Source organism: Pygocentrus nattereri, chromosome 18 (genome assembly GCF_015220715.1).
Source record: "Pygocentrus nattereri isolate fPygNat1 chromosome 18, fPygNat1.pri, whole genome shotgun sequence".
In the NCBI taxonomy this organism is placed as follows: domain Eukaryota; kingdom Metazoa; phylum Chordata; class Actinopteri; order Characiformes; family Serrasalmidae; genus Pygocentrus; species Pygocentrus nattereri.
In genome coordinates, this window is record NC_051228.1 from 10,164,454 (window position 1) to 10,174,557 (window position 10,104).

The following is a 10,104-nucleotide window of genomic DNA, read 5'->3' on the forward strand; positions in this document are numbered from 1 at the left end:
ATGCAAACGGTGCACAAGGCTATTAACTGCAAGCAAGGGTTAAAAGCTTTACTGAGCTTTACCGTGGAGTGGTCAGCAAGCTCTTGACCAAAGAGAAAAAAAAAGTTGAGTGATGAAATGTTAACACATTTTTCATAAAAACATTATGGGTTTCTAAAGGGAAATAAGAACACACCTATGGATTTTGCATAAGCTTCTATTCAGAGTACACAAGTACTCATTCTCAAAATCACCCATAAATACAATAATTACACTTTATAATTAAGCATATTTTAAGTATGTTCAGAACTGCAGTTCAAAATACATCCAGTAGGTGTTGACAGTGTGTTAATAGCGCAGGCTGAAGCCCAGCTGCTTGCGCACCATACTGTTGCTATAGAAGCTGTGATTGTCGGCCTCTTGTTCAAATAGAGCTTTTATGAGTCACATACATGCTAAAGGTGCAATAGATTAAAATGATCATTTTATTTCTCACTATTAAGTTTTAGTTCATTTTAGGTAGTCTATCTATCTATCTATCTATCTATCTATCTATCTATCTATCTATCTATCTATCTATCTATCTATCTATCTATCTATCTATCTATCTAATGAATTTGGCTAGTTCATTGATTCACAGCAGGGAGGCCCATCTGAACACAAGACGGAACCACCATGGAAGCTGCATTTTCCATTTATCAAGAATTATTATCCTTTGCCAAAGAAATGTCCTGCAGTTAAGGTTACAGTGCTTGTGGCTTAAAAAAAAGAATTACATTTAGAGTTTGAATATCAATATAACGGATAAACACCCTAGTATCAAATTACTCAGGCCAGCCTCACAAATTAATGATGCTACAGAGGGAGGCAAATTGCTGCAAACTCACCCCACCCAGCAAGCCATAATACCTACCCATACGAGCCCACAACCTGTTGGCTGTTTATCTGCTATGACTGCCACCAAATTAATCCTGCCTACTAATTATTGTGCAGATCACGTAGTACCCGCAGGTGAACCCGCCTCGTGCAGACCTCCGGCTTGTGCAGACCTCCGGCTTGTGCAGACCTCTGCTAGTGCGCAGTGTTGTTCTGCAATCAGCCGCTTTTCCGACTGCTTCTCACATTTTCTGTGAGATCCTATCATGTTTTTGATTTAAATGCACATGTATATGGACCATTTTACCATTTTAGTTGAAACTGCAGTTCCATGTTAAAAACATTTATGTATTCAGACCATAGACATAGTAATAATCTACATATATACATATCATAATTTATAGGGTACTTTATATCAAGCTGTGTCTGTGCCAAACCCTAACCCCTAAATTTCAACTCATGAAAATAATACTAATGTATTTTTGGTATTTTTTTTATGCTTTTCATGACATTATAATTTATTTTAACGTGAAGTTTTCTGATTTATTTTAAAGTGAAGAATGATTTATCAGAACTTGTCTTCTGGTTTTCTCAAATGCTCCTGAGCAAGTCCAAAAATGAATGTGTTGATATGGAGCATTTGAGCAAAATCAGTTGTAAATACTTAAACATTTTAGTGTCAAAGGATTCATTTCCTGAACACAGAACAGCATAAAAGTTTAACACTGCTGTTGTAAGAGCTTTTAAACTCGAGCTATAGGAGTTTAGAATGGCACCTTGTGTATGTCCATGACGTCAGTGAGCGCGAACAGCCAATGAGCTGCTCTGCTCGTCAATCAATCATAACTCACTAGCAGTAATGCCCCCCTCCTGCTGCAGATTACTGTAGAAAAACTGAAAGATACAGGTAAGATTTCTTCGTTTTTTAGTGAAATACATCCTCCTAAATCCTCTAAAATTAATGAAACATTCTGGGTGAGTGATTAGAAAGTATTTTAACTTTTTATTTTTGGCCGTTGAGCTCCATTTACTCCCATTCCTTTGTCTGTTATGTAGTCCTGTTTTTGATATAACGGGAGGAATAGGGAGTGGCCAGGCTCTTCCTGGTTTCTGAAATGCTAGAGGGCGCTCCTGAGCAAGGCCAAAATTAATGGGTTAAGATGGAGCATTTGAGCAAAATCGTAGTTTAAAAATGCTGAAACATTTTTAATGTAAAAGAATACAACCATCCATTTTCCAAGCCGCTTCTCTGTCAGGGTCGCAAGGGGGTGCTGGAGCCTATCCCAGCGGTCGGAAGGCAGGATACACCCTGGACAGGTCGCCAGTCCATCGCAGGGCAGACAGACAGACACAGACAATCACTCATACCTAGGGGCAATTTTAGCATGTCCAATTGGCCTGACTGCATGTCTTTGGACTGTGGGAGGAAACCGGAGTAATCCCACGCAGACACGGGGAGAACATGCAAACTCTACCCACCACGCCACCATGCCGTCCCAATAAAAGAATACATTAATTTCATAAACACAGAACAGGTTAGAACTCTTAAATATTTTAAGGGCTTTTAAACCTGAGTTATAGGTTTAAAAACAGTGCCCCATGTACATCCATGAAGTCTGTGAGTGTCAACAGGCAATGAGCTGCTCCGCTCACCAACCAATCAGCACTTAACAGCAGTAATGCTAGTGTCCTGCTTTGCTATAGAAAAATTAAAAATATAGGTATGTTTTCTTTGCTTGTTAATTGAAATACATTATCCTACTTTCTAAAATTAAAGGAAAGTTCTGGGCAATTCAAAGTGATTCAAAACTATTTTAACTTTCCGTTTTTCATTGAGGACTCGCTCACGGGAGCCCTCTGCCTTCATGTTTTTATTTAACAAGGGAAATAAGAAGTGGCCAAGCTCCTCATAAACCGGCTCTGGTGAGACTGCGTCTCTGTCCCTCATGACCACATGTACAACAAAATCAACAGAGTTAAATTTCTGGTGTTAATGAATGTTTGAGAGGAGTCAATATGACTATTGCATGATTTAATTCAATGATGGATTGAGCCAAATCTGTTCACTTTCGCTCTCAGTCAAAAAAGAGGTGGTGTCAAAACAAAGTGTTAAACTTGTTGTCTTCAAGTTCACTCCAAGTGTTGTCACAAATATCACTAAACTCTTACATTAACTCCACGAGTGTTAAGTGATCAACTTCCCACATCGCGTCCAGTTTGAGACCAGAGAGGCTTCTTTTTCCTCCTGTTTTTGCTGTGCATTTGTAAATAACTGTTAAGTTTATGAATTTGTGAATTCTAATGTGTAATTTAATTAAGCTATTCTTTATTCTGTACTCTGTGTAGTGTTTATGGTAGGCTACTGTAGTTAATGTGAACACTGATGTGCATTGTTCTCAAGTCTCACGCTTTGAGCGTGTGACACACGTACCTCAGCGAGTTCACACGCTCACACGCCACACATGCTATTTTTTTCTAAAAAAAAATCCAATCAAAAATGAATTCGCCCTGTCTACAAACGAGTCACAGCCACTGGTCACAGCGCTTCTGTGCTCAGAGAAGTTACCCAGTTACCACACCCTATTCAGCCAATCCATCGGTTGCATATTATAAAGTACTCTCGTTGAGCCAATCAGAATATAGATCGCTCAAATTGGTTTTAACTCTCTCACACTCGAATGCCGATGCAGAGAGGGTTTTTTCCATGGTGGGCTTGAACAAGAACAAAACCAGAAATGCCTTGGCTCTGGATGGAACCCTCTTGGCTATCATGACCGTCAAAATGGCTGGCATTGAGCCTCATTGCTTTAAATGGGAGCCACCAGTGTCTGTGATCAAGGCATCTAAATCTGCCACAAACACTTACAACACTCAGCATCACTCATGAACACACACAAAATGTCCACCAATGTTCAGTGGGGCTAAATTTGTGTTTTTTATTTTGTTTGTTTTTCTTCTTGCTTGTACTTGTACCTGTTTGTACTTTTAATTATATGTCATAGAATAAACCGTGAAATTTGATCAAATCAAACTTGTTCTCTTTTAAGTTGAACACACTTGGAGGGTCAATGGGCCATTGGGTCGATGGGTCGATGGCTGACCCCCCCCCCCCAAAAAAAAAAATCTCACTCCCACCAAACTTAAACACTTGAGAGCCCTGCTGATGTGTGTGCTGGCTCGCTACAGCCACACACTGGATGCTCCGCATTGCATCACAATGCCTACAGGGTCGTTCTACCCATATAAAGTGAATGAAATAAACTCCACGCATATAAATCGAAAGAAACAAACCTCTCGGTATTGCACAAATTTGGAAAGGGACACTGTGTGAAGACTGTGTGGTGGCCTTAATGTTAGCTCGTTGCGCTAGCTAGCTTGTTAACTACTAGCTAGTTAACATCAGCCAAATTTACAAAAAACTATGATGTTTGTTGTCTGTATTTATTATTATTATTATTATTATTATTATTATTATTATTCATTTAACACTAACACTGAATTCACTTTGATATAATCTGCTGAAGGTTTGACAGCTAGTTACAGCAGCAGAGGAGGCGGTCTAGCCCACATCATTTGTGCTCATTTGAACATGATAGCTTGCTAGCTAGTTAGCTTGACATTCAGGCTGCATTTCTCATCTGTAAATGGTGCATTCTGCCACATTCCCGGTTTGCATATATTTATTAGAAATGAATTCTTTGTGGGTGGTGATTGAGTCTGGTTATTGATTGACAAGTGGTCCTTATGAGAGGCAACTGGTACGCAAATAAGCTACAGCGAGCAAATTTATAGCCAGCATATGTATTAAAAGTGCCATTGAACAGTGAGAAGTGAAAAGTACTTGTTTGTTACAGCAACAAAAAGTGATTGACTTGAAAAAAAGTAGAGTTTATATTACTATTTTATGCTTAGGTTGCTTATTTAAGCAATAGAACACGAGAGGGAGTGTGTTATCGCGAAATAACACACAACCTCGAATGTTCTATTGCTTTTATACAACAGTTAAATATATCAAGTAAGAAATGAATAAACTGGGCCGTGAATGTGGCGTTTAAATATGTTTCAATGTTCGCAGTTCTTTCCGCCAAATTATGGCTCCTTAACAAGCAGCTTGTTGATACGTCAGTGTAACAAACTCTGCTCACTCGCCGCACAGCCAGCAGTTTGTTCTCCAGCTCCTTACACTTAATTCCCAAACTGTTGCTACCACTGAGCAAGCTTTCAGTAAGCAGCTGTGACAGAAGAATATTGAAATAATGATGTGAATACTGTTCGCCAAACGTGTAGTCTCATCTTCAGAGTCTGACCAAATTGCCCACAATCGGCTGTCAGTCAAATTGATCTTAAAAGTATCCGTTTTCTGCTTTTGGCAAAGTAAGAAGTAAAAATGTTCAAATACCTTGAGTGTCTCCTACAGCTGTCAAAGTCGTTGCTTAGCAACGGCATCTTAGTAGAGTGATACAGTGTTTGTGAAAAACCTGTGATGTTATGGCAAAATATCTGCACAGTTAGAAGATCTCTCACCCAATCAGCTTGTCTGGCCGAAACTAACTGTTGTATAATGCAACATAATTCAGAGTGAGCTACAGTGAACTTCAGTCTGCTGTGCTTGCTGGTCACATCTGCACGATTCAGAAAAAGGGTCAGATTCACCTTAACTGATGAATCGGGAACAGAAGTAGATGGAGATATCTTGGATGAGCTTGTGAAGTCAGTTGTATTGAACCTCAAGATTTCTTCCTGTTTAGTTGTTGGAATATTTTTTTCTATAAAACTGGCTGAAATTTTGTAAAATACTAAAGAAAGCTTTTTTTGTGCATTTAACTGATTTTTAAAATTTATTCTACTTATTAATACATTTTTTCTGTTGTTTCTGTTTGCCTGGATCTGGATGTCCAGGTTCGCACTGATGAATCAGCCTCCTAGTGTCAGAGACTCCACTTTCCCCACTATCATCTAACTCATCCGACTCTACAGCCATTCTTGCATCCACAAAGAAGAGGCAACAGAATTTATGGCTCGGGGTGACACAAGACAGGTAAACATTCAATAAATATTCTCAGATTTTAGTGTTGACATTGATAAATAATATTTAGTGGAAATGACTTATTTTAAGGGCGGCACGGTGGCATGGTGGGTAGCGCCGTTGCCTCACAGCAAGGAGGGCCTGGGTTCGATTCCCCGGCCGGGTGACCGGGTTCCTCTCAGTGTGGAGTTGGCATGTTCTCCCCGTGTCTGCGCGGGTTTCCTCCGGGTTCTCCGGTTTCCTCCCACAGTCCAAAGACATGCAGTCAGGCTGATTGGACATGCTAAATTGCCCCTAGGTGTGAGTGTGTGAGTGACTGTCTCTGTCTGCCCTGCGATGGACTGGCGACCTGTCCAGGGTGTATCCTGCCTTCCGCCCGAAGACTGCTTGGATGGATGGATGGATGGATGGATGGATGGATGGATGGATGGATGGATGGATGTTATTTTAAGTCGCAGAGTTTTCTGAGTCACGAGGGCGGCTTGAGAATTGATTTAGATGTTATTTGTGCTGTTACTTATTTAGATGTTTTTGTACTGAAAGTGGCATTTTATTTTTCATAGACATGCCATGGCACTGAATTATGTTTTGACAGACGGTTAATGCTGCTCTCAAGGCTAATCCAAAGTGTGAAGAAATCTTCATGGAGTGTGACAACACTTGAAACCTTAACAGATGCAAAATGTAAACAGACAGTGAAGATCCTTGTTGTAGATATGATTGAAATACATGGGCAAGACATTTTAATGAATGAAATTTAAAAATACACATAAACACTTACACTTTTTTTTTTAAAGGAGGATTCCGCCATTAAGTAGATGACTCAGTTATTCTCTGGTAATAGTAACCCTGTTTCCCAACCTCCAAGATTCATACTGTAATAATGAATATGTAAATTCATGTTATTGTTTACCTGAGGACCAAATCTGCTGTGTCTCAATAACCATCACTGATCTCTTCCTTAGTGCAGTTCCACAAGGGACCTGCATGAAAAAATGTATCCCAGGAGCTTTTTTGTATCTACTTACTGGAGGCCTTGAAATAATTTAAACATTGAAACAGCACTTTTTCTGATGTTTTGTTTACTCAGTATTTAGTATTCATGTGCTGAAGCTGAAACACATGCTTCTGTGCCTGTGCTTTTTTGCATTTTTGTTTCTTATACAGGAAACTATGATCCTGTGGGTCATTTTGGCCTCTTTTCCTCTGTGGGGCAAATGGTACTGTATTGGGCCATTCTGTGCTGGTATGGACTTGTGAGACCGGTTACGGTTTCTTTTTCCATTGTTGTACCACTAAATCAGAACCAGGAAATACCGAAGAAAACTACACAAATGAGTGGTTAACTGCTAACAGGCTAATAGCTATGCACACACCACCCACCACAAAACACGTTTGATTCTGTCTGACACTCCAACTCCAGTCTCTCAGCGAGCTCTCGTAGTCTTTTCTCCTAAACTGGTGTTATTTGAACATCAGTTACTGAAACAGCGATGTGTTTTCACTGTATCCGGCTGACAACATTAGCATTAGTGTCGCCAAGCAGGATACAGCTTAAAGCACCTCAGAACAATTCGATTTTTTATCTTTCTGTCACTTCAACAGCTGTCATTCAAATTTGTGCTCTCAGATATGAGTCTTTATTCTTCAAATGGGTATTTTAAATCATTGGTTTGCTACAACCAAGCTCATAATGCAGTGGGAGGCACCGTACACTCATGTTAGCTTAGCCTAGCAGGCTAAAGCCTAAAACACTACAGTACAGCTCTGATTTCAGCTTTCTGTCACTTCAAAACTGACAGGTCGACTTTAAGATAAAGTGACCGTTATTAGTCCCACAATGGGGAAATTTCACTTCCGCATTTAACCCATCCGTGAAGTGAAACACCACATACACTCTAGTGAGCACACTTGCCCGGAGGGATGGACAGCCCAATCCGCAGCACTCTGGGAGCAGTTGGGGGTCAGGTGTCTTGCTCAAGGACACCTCAGTCATGTGCTTTCAGCTCTGGGGAACGAACCAGCGACCTAGCCCATGACTGCCCCTACTTTGTTCTTGCTGTTAGAAGTTTTTTATCATCTATACTAAGTAAATGTAATTTGTTACTGTACTTAAGTAGTTTTTTCATGTATCTGTATTTTACTGAAGTATTTCCATTTTGGGTGACTTTTTACAAGTCAAATATCTCACTTTTTACTGCACTACATTTTGAGAAATCTGTCGTTCCTTTTGTTTTTTTGTGCGTATAAAAACGTAACATGTCAAAACAAAAGAACCACAAAGCATCATACCGACCCAGTGCAGCATCAACATCAGTGCAGCAGCGTAAAACTTTGGGAGCACATACGTCACCTAAATGATGGAACTAACCTAACTTTGTGTAAATAAACCACAATATAGAAATATGTCCACATATGCAGTCATGACTGGCGTGTTTATTTTTTCTGAATTCATACAAACACTTTCATTTTATAGTAAATTAGTTTTGGTTAGTTTGTGTTTATGAACAGAGGCCTACAGATCAATACAGTGAAGGAAAACTTATTTGTGATCCTGAGTTTAAAGCCAGTTTTTATTCAACTTGTAACTAAGTTCAAAATTATCTTAAACTGAAACTTTGCTTGTGTGTAAAAGTGATTTCAGAGCCACTCGGTTCTCCCTGATGGAAACTGTTTACCTTCAGTGTTTTGTGCTTATGATCATTTTAATAGACGTCAGCGTCACTAATTAATGACGTTCTATTAAAAGACTGGTTTACCAAGAGAGACACTGGAGGATTTTCACCTAAAATGAGTTCAGGAAGCAAGTCTTGTTATAAAAATGATAACATGACATCAGAGACAGAATTAATCTTTTAGTACTTTTACTTTGATACTTAAGTACATTTGAAGGCAAATACTTTTGTACTTTTACTCAAGTTGAGGTCTAGAGTAAGGACCTCTAATTTTACTGGAGTAGTATTTTACCTTTGGTGTCTCTACTTTAACTCCAGTACATGATTTGTGTACTTCATCCACCTCTGGTGATAGCAGCGCACTAAGTAAGTTAGCTACTAAGTTGGTTAGGAGACTCCGGCTACAGACACCAGAGAACAGGTTTAACGTCATTATCATCAAAGTTCGTGTCAGTAAAGCTTTTGTTAGTCAGAATCAAATCTGTCCTGTGGTGAGTAGAGCTGGCAGCAGGTTACCCACGCTAGGAAACAAAAACAACAATGGAAGAGCTACTAGTATGTTATTTTTCTTTCTCTAGTTGAAGTGATTTTAGAATTGGCTGTGAATGTGGAGTCAACTCTATCTACAGAAATAAAAAAATGACACTAAATAAGTGCTTATTTACAACATCAGTTTTGCGCACCGGTGTTAAGGAAATTTAACTCTGCTTGGTGTCAAGCTCCACAGAGTTTATATAAACTAAATAAACTCTATTAAAGTGCTGAAGTGTTGAAATGAACACTAATTGGTTGTTTTGTATTTGCTGAATTTGCTCTGTGGTGAGCAGTTAGATCCCATTGCCCTGAAGTAAATGTACCCCAAAATCTCAAAGTCAGTGTTTTACATTAAGAATTGTCATGACTATTTTATTTGTAAAGTACAAGTCAAGTCAAGTCAGCTTTATTGTGTTACTCTCAGACTCCATGGTGTAGCAATAACATTAAAAGATGGTAAACAGGAAATATGTGAATTAAATAGACACTAAAAAAACACTGAACACTAATCGCAAAAATAAATAAAATCGTGAAAATAAACACTAATTGTAGAAAAATAGAATAACAATAAAAAATTAATAATAGTAATAATTATATAAATATAAGAAGGTCCTGAAATGAACACTAAAGTGACATAAAGCACATTCAGATTAAGGTCTGTGTGTATACATAGTGCAAATATATGCAGTAGTGCAATTAGAATGAGCTTATGGAGCAGTTAAAGTGATGAGTGTGTAACAGAAAGTGATGGGTGTATAACTGAGAATGTCAGAGTTCAGTATTGGGGAGAGGGGGGGTCAGGAACCTGTGTTTGACCAATACTGTCAGAGTTCAGTATTGAGGAGTGGGGGTCAGGAACCCAATACTGTCAGAGTTCAGTATTGAGGAGTGGGGGTCAGGAACCCAATACTGTCAGAGTTCAGTATTGAGGAGTGGGGGTCAGGAACCCAATACTGTCAGAGTTCAGTATTGAGGAGTGGGGGTCAGGAACCCAATACTGTCAGAGTTCAGTAT